The following is an 18,198-nucleotide window of genomic DNA, read 5'->3' on the forward strand; positions in this document are numbered from 1 at the left end:
ACATATAAGAATCAACCAATGCAACAATAAGTGGAACAACAAATCAACCTCTCTTTCTCTCCCCCGCGAAAACCAATAAATAAAAATTTTCAAAAAAGAAAGATACCAGGAATGAAGGGGACTACAGAGAAACAAGGTGGACAGCAGCCTATCTACCAGGAAAATACACAAATCCCACGCACTTCTCTGAGCTCTTTTTTTTTTTTTTAAGTTTTTAAAGCCAGAATTTCTTTCTATTTAAAAATGCTTGAGTCCTGGCTGGTGTGGCTCAGTGGATTGAGTGCCAGCCTGTGAACCAAAGGGTTGCTGGTTTGATTCCCAGTCAGGGCACACACCTGAGTTGCGGGCCAGGTCCCTGGTTGGAGGTATGCAAGAGGCCACCGATCAATGTACCTCTCACACATCAGTGTTTCTCTTCCTCTGTCCCTTCCTTCCCCTTTTCTAAAAATAAATAAATAAAATTTTTAGAAAATAAAAATGCTTGAGACCTTAAAAAGGCCCAAAGAGTCAAAGATGTCCAGGTTTAATATAAGACCATACTGAGGTGGTGTCTGGCGGTGTCTCCATTACTGAGGCATCAGGTGGATCCTTGTTAAAGATATGCCCAGATAGCTCTTCTACCTGGGCCGCGGTGGTTTCCTCTGACTCCCGGTATCTTTGGACAGTGGCCATCAGCTCCCAAACAATCACCAGAAGTAATCACAAAACATCTGCAGATTCTACTTGAATCTCCTTCTCCTGTCCACATTATTCTTCAGAACCAGGTCCAAGGATTACCAGTCTGAGTGGTGGGGACCAAGACGAGTGGCATCTGCAGACTGGCTCCTTCAGGACAGAAACCGGCAAACACCCTTCAAGACGAAACACCCACTTCTCTGAGCTCCTAATGGCCCCAATGGTATAACCAGAGTCGGCTGGTTGGACTGGAGCAGCAACCCAGTGACCTGAAAAGTGTCTACAGCCATGGGGAAAAGGGGTCACAGGCCCAGTGTGGTCCATCTGCCTGGAGTGGGCGGGACATACACCCCAGGAATGTGCATTGCTGGAAACAAAATCAGCCTGGGTCACAGCCTGGCTTGCCGGGGAACCTCCACAGCAGAAGTGTGGAGTCCTGAGCTTTGTGGCCACACACACCTCTATAATATTGATCTAAAGTGAAAAGAAAGACACAACCAACAAATACACCAATATTTAAAATATCTATGGTTTTTCCACTTCAGCAAAGGCAGTCTAGCTTATTTTACACCAAACTTTCCACTAAGAAAACTAGAAATGCTGGAAAATGTTTTATTTTATTTTATTTTATTTTATTTTATTTTTTTAGAATTTCTTTGAAAGCATCAGAAGCCCCAAAGCAGGCATATATCAACGGGATAATGTATCACCAGAGGTTTGGTTTGCCCTGGGAATGCAAGGTTGGTTTAACATTTGAAAATGAATGTAACAAAAATAAAGGATAAAAACATACTGAAAGCATTTTAACATAGGCAGAAAAAGTAATTGATAAAATTTACCACCCCAAAGAGAAAATCAAAATCCAATTATGATTTTTAAGGAAAATTCTTAGCTATGGAAAAGAGCAGACTTTTTTTTTTAATCCTCAGCCAAGGATACACCCACTGATTTAGAGAGAGGGGAAGGGAGGGAGAGAAGCATCAATTGCCTCTCATAAGCAACCCAGCCAGGACCAAACCCACATGTGACTTGACCGGGAATAAAACCTGCAACCTTTTGGTTTATGGCACAGCGCTCCAACCAAGTGAGCCACACTGGCCAGGGCAATAGCAGAAATGTTTAATTTGATAAAAAACATCTACCAAAAAATGATATAGCAAACATCATATTTAATGGTGGAATATTGCAAGTTTTCCTCTGAGACTGGGAAAGAGATTAGGATCTTGCTACCATGATTTATATTAACATTTTCTTGGAGGTTCAAGTCAGTGCATTAAAGGGGGAAAGTTTTAGGGATTCAAAAGGAAGAAATAAAACTGTCTTGTTCACAGATGACATAATTAGGTACATAGAAAATCAAAAAAGATCAGTAGATAAATAATTACAATTAATAAGTATACAAAGTTGATATATAAGGACAATATAGAAAATGCAATTATATATTTATATAACAACAACAGGCAATTATACAGTGAAATTTATTTTAATTTAAAAACTACCATAGGAACGATCTGCACTAACTTTGTAAATTTTATGTTAATCTGAAACTATTTTAAAATAATAAGTCTATTTTTAAAAGATTATATCATTTACAGTAGCATCAGAAAGCATCAAATGGCCTCAGATAATTCTAATAAAAGATTATTGAGAAAAATGACAGACGTCAATAAATGGGAAGATAGGCAAGAATATCTTAAATAAGATGTAAAGAAAAAGATTACTTGAACAACATTAAAATTAGAAACTTTAGTTCATCAAAACACACCATACCAAGTGAAAAGTCAAGCCCAAGAGTGGGAGAAGATATTTTCAATACGCATAACCAACAAAGGACTCATGTCCAGAAATATATAAAGAGCTCTTACAAATCAATAAGAAAAACATCCAACGGCTCATAGACAAAAAGGCAAAGATTTGAGGCACTTACAAGAGAAGATATCCATAACATCTTAACATCTGAGAAGGTTAACCTCTTTAATGACAAAAGAAACGAAAATTAAAACCCCAGCGAGATACCACTACACAGTCACCCACACCCTGATGGCAAGCATTTTAAAGGCTGGTGACACCAAATGTCATCAGGGATTGCAGAGCAACGTGAACTCTCATCCGTTGCTCATCGGAGTGCCAGGCATGGATTCAGCCACCCTGGAAAACTGTTGGTATCTGCATGAAGTTGAATGTATACAAACCCTATGACCTAACGACAGGTCTATACCCAACAGGAATCTGTATGCTCGTGTACCAAAAGACACGTAAGTAATATTCATAGAAGCCCTATTCAGTATGGCCCCAAACTGGAAACAACCCAAACAGCCATTAATAGCAGAACAGATAAATAAATGGTTGTATATTTACACAACCATGAGCTACTGCTATGGACAACAACGTGCATGAATATCACACAGTACAAATGAAAGAACATGAGAATAAATAAATCTAATTTATAGAAGAATAAATAAAATACGATTTTATTTATATAAAGTTCCAGAATGGACAAAACTAATCTATGTGACTGAAAGGGAACACAGGGACCATCTAGAGAGCTGGTCATAATTTTTATATGGATGAGAATTTACATAGGGGTGCTGGTTTGAGATGGTTTAATAAACTGTACATTTATGATTTATGCAATTGTCAACAAAAAATGAAAGAAATAATTAAAACAGTTTGGCAATTCCTCAGAAAGTTTCCCTTAGAATTACTGTGTGATCCAGCAACTCCACTTCTAAATGCAGACCCCTAAGAACTGAGCAGGGACCCAGATAGATCGGATACCATGTTCACAGCAGCATTAGCTGTAAGAGCCAAAAGGCACAAACAGCCCAAATATCCGTAGACTGATGGATGAATAAACCAAAGGCATTTATCATTCAAGGGAATATCACTCCGCCTTAAAAAGGAAGGAAATTATTTATTTTTTTCCCAGCTTTATTGAGATATCATTGACATAGAATGTGTAAGTTTAAGGTGTACAATGTGTTGACTTGATACACTTATACAGCGTGGGGCAAAAGTACATTTATAGTTGTTCATGTGGAAACTAATAATAAATAAATGATAATACAAGAATAAACTCTATTTCATATGCTCATAACTGTAAACCTACTTTGGCCCCATTCTGTCTTTTGCAAAATGATTCCCACCACAGTGTTTGCGGGGAATGCAGTTCTGACAGATCCAGGTCTCCACACGGATGAAATTGAAAACATGCTGAGAGAAAGACGCCAGGCACACAAGGGCGAATGTTGTGTGATCCTGCTCTTATGGGGACCCTGGAGTAGGCAGATCCACAGAACAGAAAGTACTCGAACAGAGGGTACCAGGGCCTGGGGAGGGAGGAGGGCTCTGGGGAGCCCGCGTTTACTGGGGACAGAGTTTCTGTTTGGGAAGATGAATAAGTTCCAGACGGGGACAGTGGTTATGGTTGCACAACAATGTGAATATATTTAATGCAACCAAACTGTACACGTAAAAGTGGCTTAAAATGTTCAATTTTGCAAGAGAAAAGAATTCTGCAGATTGGTTGCACAACCAAAGTGTGAATGTGCTTAACGCTACTGAAAACTGTACCAATAACAACAGTGAAGATGGTGATTTTTATGTATATGTTACCACAGTTTTTTAAAAAAAAATTAATCTTTATGAGTAGAATGATAAACTTTATAACCGCAATGTCAAAAGTTAATAACAAAAAAATTGCCCATTAATTTGAAAACATAGATCAAATAGACAGACTCCTATGAGAGTATAATGTGACGTAACACGTTCTAGGAAGAGACAACCAGAAGAGACCTGTAATTATTAAAGAAAATGAATCCTTGTAACTCGCAGACAGCGCCACCCATGGGGCTAAGGGACCCTGGTGCCCTCAGAAGTGTTCAATTTACTTCCCACTTATTCATTGGCCTTTCTTCCTGATTTGAACATATGCTAATGGCCCTGACTCGCGTGGCTCAGCGGACTGAGTGCCCAGCTGTGAACTGAAAGGTTGTCGGTTGGATTCCTGGTCAGGGCACAAGCCTGGGTTGCGGCCCAGGTCCCGGTCTGGGGCATGTGAGAAGCAGCCCAGATGCTTCTCTCTCACATCAATGCCTCTCTCCCTCTTTCTCCCTCCCTTCCTCTCTCTCTACAAATAAATAAAATATTTATAAATAAATGAATGAATGAATGAATGAATAAAACTATGTGAATGACATTACCATCCCAGATGATTTCCCGCAGCCAAGAGCTCTGAGTAACCGGAGGTGCTGGTTTGCACTCAGGCCTCCCTGAACTGAGCCCAGCGGGGAGAGGGCCCGGGAGAGCCCTCATCAGTGAGGCTGTACTGACACCATAACTGGGAGGAGCCGAAAATTCCACAGTCCGACTGGAGTCTGGACAACTTAGAAGGGAGTCAGTCGGCAGCCAAAGACCTGCCGCGGGGAGTCTGATGGTGACAACAGCACCACCCACCCTGATGTTAATTTGCCAAACGAGTGAGGCCTGTACCGTCTGAGGCCAAAGGGTCACAGGTCGCTTGCCTTGCTGGCTCAGAATCCTTGCGGAGTGGCCCCAAAGACGCCTTGGGTTAAACTGTGAGTTTCCGCCTACAACTGGTGACCCACTGAAATATTCTGAAAAACACAAAGAAGCCAGTGTTGTGTAAGAACTGTGCGACTCTTCAGTCGCCTGCCTTTTGTTTGCTTCTCAGCGTCCTGTTCACAGAAACAAAATACCTTCGCCAGGGCGCCTGGCTGGCCCGTGTGGGTCACAGGGAGGACCGCCGCCCTGTGCTGCATGAAGTAGCTGAAGCATGTGTCACACACTCATGACAGCCAGCGGTCAGGACAATATCATGCAGAACCTTTTTTCTTTTTTAAGTTCTGTAAGAAATCCAGGGCGTGAATTGCAAACAGCTGGTCTGTAGAGAAATCAAGGGTCCACAGTGAAACAGGAATGAGTTTGGTGTCTCCCTGTTACAGTATCAAGGACAGTCCAAGCTGGCTGGGGAAACCTGTTTGAAGATGTGAAGATGCCCATAAAAGGTTGTTAGGATATTCAGAAAATCCCATTTCCTGGGTTACAGAGAAAGGGATAGATTTTTTTTTTTAAATTGAGGTGACATTTACAAAACATAAAACTAACTTTTTCTGAAGAGTATAATTAGGTGGCTTTTATATTTCACAGTGATGTGCAACCACCATCCTTATCTAGTTCCAAAGCATTTTCATCACCCCAAAGAAAAACGTCTTCCTTCCTTCCTCCTGTCCCTGGTAACTGTGAGTCTGCTTTCTGTCTCTCTGGATGTACATGTCCTAGATATTTCATATAAATGGCATCATTCTATGTGTCACTTTTATGTTTGGCTGCTTCCAGTTAGCATAATTTTCTGAGGTTCATCTATGCTGTAGCATTTTATTAGTACTTTATTCCTTCTCATGTCTGCGTAATATTCCATTGTGTGTGTGTGTGTGTGTGTGTGTGTGTGTCCCCATTTTTTAAATCTATTCCTCTGTTGATGACATTTCAGTTCAGTCCATCATTCGGTTATTGTTAATGGTGCTACTATGACCATTTGTGTATGAGGATTTGCTTGAGTTCCTGATTTCAGTTCTTAGGAGTGGAATTGCTAGGTCATATAGTAGTTGTACTTAACTTTTTTTTTAAGATTTTATGTATTTATTTTTGGAGAGAATTTAAGGAAGGGAGAAAGAGAGGGAGAGAAACATCGAGGTGTGATAGATCAACTGGTTGCCTCTCACACACCCCCAACGAGGGTCCTGGCCCACAACCCAGGCATGTGTTCTGACTGGGAATTGAATCAGTGACCCTTTGGTTTGCAGGCCGGTGCTCAATCCACTGAGCCACACCAAGCAGGGTTCTATTTAATTTTTGAAGAAAAAATTTTCAGATTCCTTAAAATCTGAAGGAATCTGAAATAGAAGGAATAGAAGGAATCTGAAAAATCTCAAATAGAAGAAATTGGAGTAGATTTTTAGACTCCTTGACATTGATAGACAAAGAAGTTTATTTAGACCAGGCCAACTTTTCCCCAATGACCCCTGATTTTTTTTTCCCCTTCATTCATGTGCATCTAACTCTGCAGCCCAGACTGCAAGTACCCACGGGAATGAAGGCAGATGGATGAGAGAAAAGAATGGTTCCCAGGGAAAGTTCATTTGCGTAAGAGCTCCCTGTCAACATTTGTTTAGCTTGAGAGGACAGCTCAGCAAACAGAAGTCCTCGCCCCAAACCTCCAGTATGAGCTCTGCCATCCCGTTTTGTCTAAAAATCACCCGCAGACCTAGCATGAATGTGGACAGCCAAAGCGCGTTAATTAAGCTGAAAAGACTTCTCAAAGCAATGATTTCCCTGATGTGTTTTTTATTCAAACCTTCCGGGTCACTAATTTGTCATGTTTCCTTTGAAAGAAGAGCACAATGGGCGTGTGTTTGGTGCCCTCTACAGGAAAACACGCAGATTGCATGTCAGTGGAGATGGAGCCGCCTGGCGTAAGCCAGTGCTCCTGTAAGACCCATTGTGACTGTTAATCATTTTGGATGAAACGCTTTCTAATATTGAGCACTCAGTTTCCTGTCCTCTTCAACAGAGCTGTTGAACCTGATTATGAATGCCTGTTGAATCATGTTTGAGCTACAAACACAGTGGTTTTCTCAAGAGCCGAGGGCTGGGCAAGGGTTTTATAGGGCCTGCAAACGACTTCAAAATCCTTCAGCACAAGCTCTACCTGTGACTTAATTTCAACCTACTTCTGAGCGGCAGCTAGCTCAGCTGAGCTGGAAATGCAAAACTCCACAGGTAGAACCTACATTTGAAAGACATCAAAAGCCCACTTTTGTTCCCTTTATCTCCAATCCAATGGAGATAACTTAAAAAAAAATCCGATGGTTTGTTAGTTAGCATAGTGGGCGTGAAGAAGAATTGTCCATCCACATAAAACAATGGACTAGCGAAGAATATTGTCTAGAATCTAGATTCTAGACACTCCTGTCCTATATATGAATCTAATGAGCCCATGGTATGTAATTTTAATTTTCTAGCAGCCATGTTTAAAAAATAAAAAGAAACAGCTGAGATTAATTGGGATACTACATTTTATTTAATCCAATATATCTGAAATGTTAACATTTCAGTATGTCATTGACATTAAAACCATTTATGAGATATTTTACATTATTTTTCTCATACCAAGTCTTGAAAATCCAGAGTGTATTTTCCATATCGTTAGCCATACCAGCACTGTACTCAGATTTTTGTGTGGATTTTATATCTCAAATACTTAAAACAACCCTAAAAGATAGGATACTTTTGGATCCACAAAACTGATGAGCAAACAGAAGCAAATGTTCCCAGGAGACAGACAGGTGCCAATGGCATCCAGGTGTTGTGGATAATGTGGTCGCCCCAGGGCCTCTCTTCCGGGCAGGTGTCCATCTGCCACCTGTTGAAGCGGGGACGCGAAGGCCCAGCCCTGTTGTCTGGGTTTGGGCCCAGAGTTTTCCTACAGGACGGGCCTCGCCGGAGTGACCTTCTCCCTGTGCCCAGTCCTGCCCCCTCACAGCCCTGGGGCCTCTCTCCCCAGAGACTCCCCAGGCAGCCTCTGCTCTGTGCTCTGCCTCGTGGGAACCCCATCTAAGACACCAGGACTCAACTCAGCCCCAGAGCCCTTGCTTGCCAACTGCTCCCTCTTCACGCGGCAAGCCGGGGCAGCCTGCAGCACCGGGGTCTCCCTGCCAGGTCGGGGAGGGCATTTCTCCTGTGGAAACGGGTTCCTGGGGAGGGGGTGGCTGCCAGAATTACTGACCCCTGTGGTCTCCAGAAGTTAGACAACAGGAGCCCATGACAAAAACAGCCAGAGCATCTAGAGCGTAAGTTATGTGCTTTTTAAAAAACACACCCCAGTCAACAAGAAAACATCCGATGGTTTATGAGGAGTCCCCTAAATAATAAAATGTATTTTTAAAAGTCTCATTGAAAATGTCAAGAATCCTCAAGAGACCTTAGTCAGCCTGGATCTTTGTGTCACTGTCAATCAGCTCAACCTCACGGGGCGCGATAGCAGAATTCTCAAATCAGTCCCCCTGGGGCGCCCCAGACCCAGGCACACGTCTGCTTCAGCCCCTGGGTCGGCACGGCCAGTGCCCTGGAGCATGAACCAACCTCAGACCTCACGTTCCTGTGGAAGCAAACCCCAGGGGCCCTTCAGGCCCAGAAGAGACATCGCAGCCTCAAGGGACCCCTTTCTGGGAGATTAGGCGGGTAATGAACCAGAACCACCCAGTCAGTAAATTTGAACTTGCCATTCAGCGCTGTCCTACAGCGACTGTGCCTTTCATGCCTGGGGTCCCTCTGAGGAAATTATGCAAAAGGCCTTTTCTCAATAGTCAAGGGAATTTTTGGAAACATGCCCTGGCCCATCCTTAACACCCCAAGGGGAAGACAAAGCAGAACAGACTGAAGGAAATGGATGGCCGTTATTTACCTCCGGAGGCCTGGGGCAGCGCTGCACAGCAAGGAAACTAATCTGCCGATGCCGGAGGGCCAGAGTGGGCGCTCCCAGGCCCCGCCAAGAGGTCCACCTAGCTTGCAGCTCAAGACCCAGGGGGGTGAGGAAGTGAAGATGAACACCCAGCCGGACCTAAGCCCCTGCTGCTGCCCCACACCATCCAGCTGCCCGCCCCAGCCTCCCTCTCCTGGGTGGCTCCCCCGCTGGAACCTGCCCCAGGGGCACACGGGGTGACACCCCCTCCTGCCCTGGCCATCTCCTATTACACCTGACCTGAGTCCCAGCCTGGCTCCAAAAATGTACAAGTAATGCTTGTTGTAAAAAGAAAAAGGAAAGGAAAGGAAATGAAATAATAAAGTATCCAAGCAGTGTGCTGAGTAACAAAAGTAAATCCTTCCATTTCCCTTCCTCCCCTCAGACCATCCCCCAGAAGCAGCCACCGTTGACCAGGTGGTGCGTGTCCTCCTAGCCAGTCCGTGGACGCGCACACACACGTGCACACACGTGGCTGGGGGTTCTGGTCTGGCACGTCCCAACTCCATCTGTTCACACCGGACAGTGCTGCCCCCTTCTGGCCAGCATGGGATCACAACCAGGTCAAGTCCTGGGAGCTGCCAGCCGCCCTGTCCTCAAGGCCCAGCGCGCACCTTCGTTTCCCACCAGCACGATCACCTGGTTGCTGCCTTTGCCCCCTCTGTTGGCCTGGAGAACATTGCAGCGCACAGAGAAGCCCCTGCTACATCCATCCAGCGAGATCTAAAGGAGGGCCAACGACGCCTGTCCTTCTGAGCGTGGAAACCTCTGGTGAGAAAGGCTGTCCTCCAGAAGAGAGAGGCCTTGGACAGTATCACCGCCCCTCGAGGGGCCACCGGTGCCAGTATGCAAACGGAACGTTGTGTGTTCTTACTCCGCGAGTCTACTGATGTATCGTCTTTATTGAATCACATGAGGACACGAGGGGACTTAGTATATCAAAGGTTTGGCTCAGGGAACTCTTGATGAAAAAGTTGTCACTGGTTTGGGAGGTTACCCTCTTAGCCTGTGTTTTCTCCTGCATGTGCCTGTTTGTTGCTGTGACATCTGCCTCCAGTGCAGCCAAAGAGACACCAGTTAGCCACCTCCTTGCTAGAGAAACCATTGCTGACTGCTCAGGACACGCTGCAGACGAGGGGACAGGGGAGATTGTAAGAGCTGGTCACAAGAGGCAGAGTGTAGGGGCAGGTCATCAGGAAGATGTGAGCGCTGGTTTGATCTGCGAGCTGGGCCTGGGTTGAGGCTCCCCACCCCCTACCCTCTGCCTGAGATGTGTGCTCTGCCTCCCTTCCCCGCTCCCAGAGCTGCCCAGGGATCCTGGGAGAGAAGGGTGGTGATGAGACCCTCTGGACTGGATACGTGACCGGCCCAGTGACAGCCCCCTGGGTACGTGATGGACCCAGTTAGGGCCTCGATACAAACTTTTAAGATTCTGGTGGCAGGTGTGGAAAACTACCCATGTGGCTGCCTAGGACGGGCCTCCGAAATAAATTCCCTCGCTTACTGAACCTGCCACCTGCCTATCTGGAGGGGTCTGCCATCTCTTTGGTCTCTCCCTGCCCTCCACCCATGGTGGCTGCTTTCAGGTTATACCTGGGCAGGCCCCGAGAAGGTTGCGACCCGACAGGTAATGAGCTGGTGGGAAGGGCTGAGAGATGTCCGGAGCCTGCGTGCGCTTTGAAGGTAGGTCAGCAGGGATTGCCGATGACGTGGCTGTGGAGGGTGAGAGAAAACGTCACAATGACCTCAAGGCTTTGACCAGCACGACTAGAAGATTGGAGCCACTGTTGGCCGAGTGGGGGAGACAGCAGAGGAACAGGTCTTAGACATGAAAACGGTCCTGGCATGGGTCCTCTGGACTCAAAACTGCGGTGACAACTTAGGGACGGTGGTTCGCTTGGGGACGAGTCAAGCAAGCAGAACAAGGGAGTGGGGCGAGTGGGGCAAGTTAAGAATAACACTTCTGTGACTACGCCTTGTTTCTCCTGAAACAAACACGCAGACACACAGGTTGCATTCCTATTTCCCCCTTTTGTACCTGAAGCCTAGCACAGTAGGAACCCTGTTATGCCCCTTGTTTTGGTCACGTTACAATGTATCCTGGCGATCACTCTGTGGACATGCCAAGTTTGAATGCCAATCTGCCGCCAGGGGTGAGGCATGTTGGTCGCTCGAGGCAGGTGTGGCGTTCCCGGGAGGGTCCTGCTGGAGATGGAAATCGGGAGACAAGCGAGAACACCCAGGGTGTGAGTGTACGTACAGAAGTGGTCTGGGGGTGGAGGCTGAGGTCACACCATTGACAACAGACTTGAACATTTTTTGTCTAGAAACATAAAAGTGGAGATGATGGAATAATGAGCTCCCTTGTGTTCATCATCCAGCTTCAACCGTTGTCAACGTTTTCCAACTTTGTTTTACCTCCCACCACGTGCACATTTTTCTCTGGGGGACATTTTAAAATAAATTCTGTCATTTTACCCTTAAATGTGCCATTATACATCTCTAGCTGACAAGACATTAAAAACAAAACACTATAATCATTGTATTAGTTTCCTGTGGCCACTGTAACCAATTATCACAAACTTAGTGACAAAATCATACATTTTTATTTTCATGTAGCTCTGGAGGTCAGAAATCCAAAATGGGTTTAAAACCCAGGTGTCAGGGCTGTGTTCCTTCTAGAGGCTCTGGAGGAGAATCCTTGTCCTTGCCTTTCTGAGCTTCTAGAAACCTCTTACAAGTCCTTACCTTCTAGCCCTGAATCACTCCATCCTCTAGTGTATAATCCTTTCTGCTTTTGACTCTCCTGCCTCCCTTTTATAAGGACCCCCATCATTGCACCGGACCCACCCGTAACATCTAAGATAATCTCCCCCTCTTGAGGTCCTTAACTTAATCACACTTGTAAAGTCCCCTTTGCCATGTGATATTCCAGGTTGTGGATTAGGATGTGGACATATCGTTGGGGGCCATCACTCAGCCTGCTGGAACCACCACACCACATTCGCAATAAACAAAACTTACAGGAATTCTTTAATATCTCATAATACCCAGCCTGTATTCAAATTTTTCTCTTTCTTTTTCCAAAAGGGTTTTGTTTTTGTTTTTGTTTTTTTACATTTAGTTTATTGGGTCTGGATCCAAACACTGAGTTAGGTTGTTCAGTCCCTTCCCTTCCCCTTTTCCTACACCAGTCGCCCCTTCCTTCCTAGTTCTTTTTTCCTGACTCGGATCTGCGGGAGAAACTGGGTCATTTGTCCTGTGGAATGTGTGCATCGCCACCTTGTGGTATGGTCTCCCTTGTTCCCCTGTCTCTTGCATTTCCTGTGAATGAGCAGCTCTGCATCCGGGTTTAGTTTGAGGCAACAACCCTTTGGGAGGCGTCCTCGGTACTTCCTATCCCATCAGGCCATGAGGACACGTCTATAGGTTCTGGTGCCCGCATGTGAAGGGACCCCCCCGACAACCCCCGAGCTCAGACATCTAGCCTCCAAACCCTGAGAAAGCACTTTTCTGTTGTGTAAGTCACTTGTGCTACTTTGTTAAACACAACCCTAGCAAACTACACACTCAGATTTAGGAACTTCCCTTCTCTTCCGAGCTCGCTAAGCATTCTCACCATAAATGATCGTTGACTTTTCTCAAATGCTTTATTCATGCCTATTGGGATCATCATATCTTTTTTCCCTTTAACCTATATACGACCTGGATTATTATTTACCATTATCCTGTCAAATGTTGCCTCTCCCCTTCCTCTCTATCTTTTGCAGTAGAACTCCAATCAGTCCTAAGTTAAACTTTGTCATTCAATCCTTTGTGCTTCCCGACCTCTCAGAGTTTCTCTCTGTCTCTCTGGCGTGCCTTCGAACTTTTTCTGCTCTGCCCTTCTGGTGACCACTTCTGTCTTCAATTTTGTCTAATAACCTGCTTTTTAATGGATTTGTTCTTATTTTTAAAAGTTCTGTTTGGTCCTTTTAATATACACCTGGTAATTTTTGGAAGCCTCTTCTCAGTGTTCATTTTTAAGCCTTTTAAAAATTTTTTTTAAAGATTTTATTTATTCACTTTTTAGACAGAGGAGAAGGGAGGGAGAAAAAGAGGGAGAGAAATACCGATCAGTTGCCTATTGCTCACACCCCAGTCAGGGACCAAAGCCCAAACCCCCTTTCCCTGCAAATCCAACTGGCAACCATTCCCTTTGCAGGAGGATGACACCCAACCCACTGAGCCACACTGGACTGGCCTTTTCCTTTTTTTTTTTTTAAATTTCATGTATAGTTATGTAGTGATCTGTTTCTGATCGCTCCATAGTCAGAAATCTCTCCACAGCCAGAAATGCTTATCTGAGGTCAGAAAATACAGTGACATTCTACAGAATTTACAGAAAGCTTAATTCAGATGAGCAAAAACAAAATTACCCATGGCGCCCTCTGGAGTAATGGTCCCTAACATCCGAGGGCCTCAGGCCCCTGCAGGAGTTTGGAGCGAGCCCCTGGCCATAGCAAACGCGCACAGGCAGACCGCGGCAGCACTCTGTTCGGGCCTTCCTTGGGTCTCAGAAAGCTCTTTCATGGCCTCCTGCCCAGATTCGGGAACTGTGCTTCTCAGTAAAAGGGACCAAGCGCAGCAACTTTTCTGATGGATGAGAATAAACTAAACTCATGGTATAAGAAGCTCATGCTGTGAGGAGCTGGTATCATGGGTCTGACAGGAACCGAAGGACACCATTAGGATGGGACCAGGGACCTTGCCACCAGTCTCAGATGGTCCCTCTTCTGCCAGGATTCTATGCATAAGCACCCATGAGCGAGGCCTGGGACAGTGTCCAAATGGGGCAGCTTCAGCTGGAAAGTAACAGAAGCATCTCTGTCTTCCCTGCGTCCCAAACTCTATTGGTGACGAATGGAGTGAGCAGCCGAAGAAGCCCAGGGTGTTAGCGTCCAACCTTGGGGTTTTTGTTCTTTTTTTTTTTTTTTAATCACAAATGATCTTAAAGATGTTCTAAAGATCTCTAAAGGATTGAAAGGTAATTTATTTTATTTGTTGCTTTTTTTAGTTTTTGTGGTTCTTTTATTTTTTTAGAGAGAAAAACATCAATTTGTTGTTGCACTTATTTATTGGTTGATTCTTGCATTCATTGGTTGGTATGTTTTAACTTTTTTTTAGTCCTCACCCAAGGACATTTTCCCCACTGCTTTTTTTTAGAGAGGGAGGGAGGGAAAGAGAGACACAATCAATGAGAGAGAGAAGCATCTGCCTGGACCAGGGATCAAACCTATAACCTTTTTGTTATGGGACAACATTCCAACCAACTGAGCCACACCGGCCAGGGCATTGGTTGGTTCTTGCATGTGCCCTGACCAGGGATCAAACACGCAACCTTGGTGTATCAGGACACATCTCTAACCAACAGCTGCCTTGCCAGGGCGAAAGGTAATTAATTTTAACTTGCCTTATATATATACACCGCGAAACCCTTTGGACCTAGAGGGAGCGAATGCAGGCCCCTGTGGCAGGAGCCATGTGTCATTTTGCAAATGGTTTGTTCTATTTTTCTCTTAAACTGAGCTGTGTCAGCCTCCCTGGAGCCTTTCTGTAGTCATTGTACTCATTTCTGGAGCCATGAAGATTAAATCTATTCCCTTTGCTGTATAATAATCTAATAATCCTTCAATAACTTGAGTTCAGCTCTCTAGCCTCCCGAAGCCTGCTCTCCTCCAGGGTTGGGGGAGGCACGTGCTGAGTCTCCCCATCCAGCCTCCCTGGAAGGGCCCTAAGTGGGCCCTTTGTTCAGAACGAAGCACCTTTCTTCGGAGCACGGCCGTCACGCAGGACAGGAGTCATCTATCAATGCACGTAAGTACCAGCTGCTACATCGCCCCGAGCCACGAATTAGAGTGAGGCGATCTTTTTTTTAAGTTTATAAAATCAAGTAAATGTTTAAAAAAATAAATCTAAGCAAAAGGAGATATTATGAGAAAGAGAGAGAGAGAGAGAGAGAGAGGACACAGAGACACAGAGACACACAGGGAGGGCCGTGTGACAACGGGCAGTTCGAAGCAAAGCATCTACAGGCCAAAGGCTGCCAGCAGCCACCAGAAGCTGGAGGGAGGCGAGGAACAGATGCTCCTGAGCCTTCGTGCCAATGCCTCAATTTTAGACTTCTGGACTCCAGGACTGTGAGCGAATACATTTCTGTCCTAAGCAGCCCAGTGTGTGGCACTCGGACGCAGCAGCCCTACGGACTAAAGCAGAGACAGTCTTGGCTGCACCAGCCTCCACCAGACCCCCATCTGAAAGCACCACACCAGAGACTGCAAGTGAGACACACAGAAGAACTGCCAGCTGAGTCCCAATGGACCCAAGAGCAAAGGAAATTGCTGTCGGTTCAAGCCACTGTGTTCTGGGATGGCTCGTGCTGCGGCTCCAGACATCCAAAGCATGCTCTCTCATCTTTCTTCAGCAGCAGCTGCAGTGATCCTTCAGAACCGGATGTCAGGCCCTGACCATTGTGGCTCAGTGGGTTGGGTGACGTCCCGCAAAGTGAAAGGTCGCTGGTTCACTTCCTGGTCGGGGCACATGCCTGGGTTATGGGCAAGGTCCCCCGCTGGGGGTGTGTGAGAGGCAACTGATTGATGTTCTCTCTCCCATTGATGTTTCTTTCCCTCTCTTTCTCCCTCCCTTCCCCTCTCTCTAAAAATAAAATAAGAATTTTTTTTAAAAAGCAGGCATCAGAGCATGGCATTCCTCTGCTCAAAATCTACCACTACCTCCTCTCGTTCAGGCAAATCTCACTGTCCTTCAAATTGCCCATGAGGTGCCCACCCCATCTGCCATGGCACCAGGTCTGGCACTGACCCCAGCACCCAACTCAGGTGCACCGGGCTGTTCCAGTTCCCCAGGCATGAGGTCCCTCGGATGGGAACGTTCCTCCCAGCGACTCGCTTCCTCGGGTCTGTCAAAACGTCTCCTGTGATACGGGCCACGCGTACCATATATTTATGCATTTTTAAATGTCAGCCTTCCTCCTCCCACCCCGTGAGAAGGTAGTCTCCAGAGGTTAAGGCTTTTTTGGTTGGTTCGGTTTGGGTTTTTCCTCGCTATACCAGGACCTGGCACAAAGTGGGGGCTCAATAAACAGGTATCGTAGTAACAAATTAAAACCACTGCTTCCCCGTCAGAGGACTCGTCTCTCTCTTCTGAGTCGGATTTGGCCTTCATCCCACCACGTCGGGCTGAGTTTGTTGGGCTCTTTCGGATGGCAGAGCCCAAGGCTCACAGCGCCTCAGCTCCCGGGGCTTCCTGGAGGGACCGCAGGGAGGTAGTGAGTGCAGGAACTGGAGCGGCTGGGCTGGACGTGGGGCCTCTGAGGACATGAATGCCACTACAGTGCTAGGGGCGGTAGCTCGGCCTCCCACAGCAGCTCTGCTGAGCTGTCACCTACTTCTCCCTACACCAAACCACCAGTGGCCACGCCTCTTCCCGCCATCTCTCAGAGTCGTTTCCCCGCGGGCTGTCCAGCCTCGTGGCTCCTCCCACAGCTCATGCCACGTCCCTCTCCATCTGCAGTGTCTACCCTCAGATCACTCTCTCCGTAGACCCTGAGTCCCAGCTCCCCAAGGGAGAGGCTCCGGTGGGCTTGCCAGTCCCTCACAGCCCACTGTGACGGGCTCCACTGGGGCAGAGCGCTCAGGCCTGGCCACCTCTGGTGCGGACCCTGGGTCTGGCCCTCCAGGCGGTGAAGGCCTGCCCAGCCTGAGAAATCCTTCCATGGGCGCTTGGGTGTGGCAGGTGCTCAGAAGTCCCTCAGAAAGGGACACTGTCAGCTGTCACCTTGCTTGGCTTGCCTGTTGCAAATCCTTAGTCAGCTACACTTGAGCAGCTGCCCTGCCCAGCTCTGATGGCCTGCGAATTTTTAGCAGCATGTCCTCACTGCCCTCATCTGGGAACGAGGCTCTTAGGAGACCCACTGGGCCAGTTATAAATCTAACCAGCCTGCATTGCTCTTCTAGGCACAGGAATATTCTGGCAGGCTCTGACAAACGCGGGGCTGAAATCCACGCTCCCCTCAGCGTTCTCTGACTGTCGGCGGGGAAATCACACACATACGAGATTAGTCAGATTAGTCTGGGAATTCCAATGCAGGAGGGCCAGGGGCCTTGCTTGGAGAGAACTGCAGGGAGTCGGCCGAAGATCAGGGAGAGTTTCTCCCTTTTGTCTAGGAAATGCCATCGCAAGTGTGGGGCTGGGGACATTTTGTAATTGCAACTCGAATCGCGATGCAATGTGACTGCCCTCTGACTCTGGGAGCAGCTTTCTCCTCCCAGCCACGAAGTTGTCCTAGAGAGAACACAGCTCTCAGCGGAGAGGAAGATTCCTGAATCACACCTCTGGCATCCGCCGCTGCCACAGTTAAACTGCGTGTGTGTGGTTATCGTCATGGCCCGGGTATGCAAAGGATGGGAAAGCTCCAGGGAGGACGTTGTGCTGGGGCCTCTCACCCAGATCCAGGGCCGAGGCGACGTTCACCGTGGAGGGGCAGGGGCCTCCGTGGTTCGGGCTGGTCCCCGGCGCCTCCGTTCCCCGCCAGCTGCAGGCGTGGGCATGTGCGCTGGCCTCTGTGCTTTGAGAAGTGGAGAGGGCCCCGCGCCGCCCAGCCATGGCCTTGTTGCCAGGTTTAAGTGAGTTACACCTGGCAGGTAATAAGGCCTCAGCACTGTTATATATTTGTGATATGTTGCGGGGTGGGGAGGATGGTTCTCATCATCTTGTGGTCCATGTGGAGCCCCGTGGAAACCCTGCTCTCAGTCCGCGGATCACAAGGGGCCACTCCCTCCCGAAGGAAGAGCTGGGCCCCTGCTTTTCCGTCTGGAGCTCACACTGGGTCGTCGGACCTCTCTTTCCTGCTCAGGGACAGGCACTTCGGAGTGGGCCATCTGAGGGTCCTGCATCTCTCCTGCCTCTAGGAATGCCGCCAGCCT

The sequence above is a fragment of the Pteronotus mesoamericanus genome, unplaced genomic scaffold (genome assembly GCF_021234165.1).
Source record: "Pteronotus mesoamericanus isolate MK-2021 breed Mesoamerican mustached bat unplaced genomic scaffold, CSHL_Meso_final contig_557, whole genome shotgun sequence".
NCBI classification, from domain to species: Eukaryota; Metazoa; Chordata; class Mammalia; order Chiroptera; family Mormoopidae; genus Pteronotus; species Pteronotus mesoamericanus.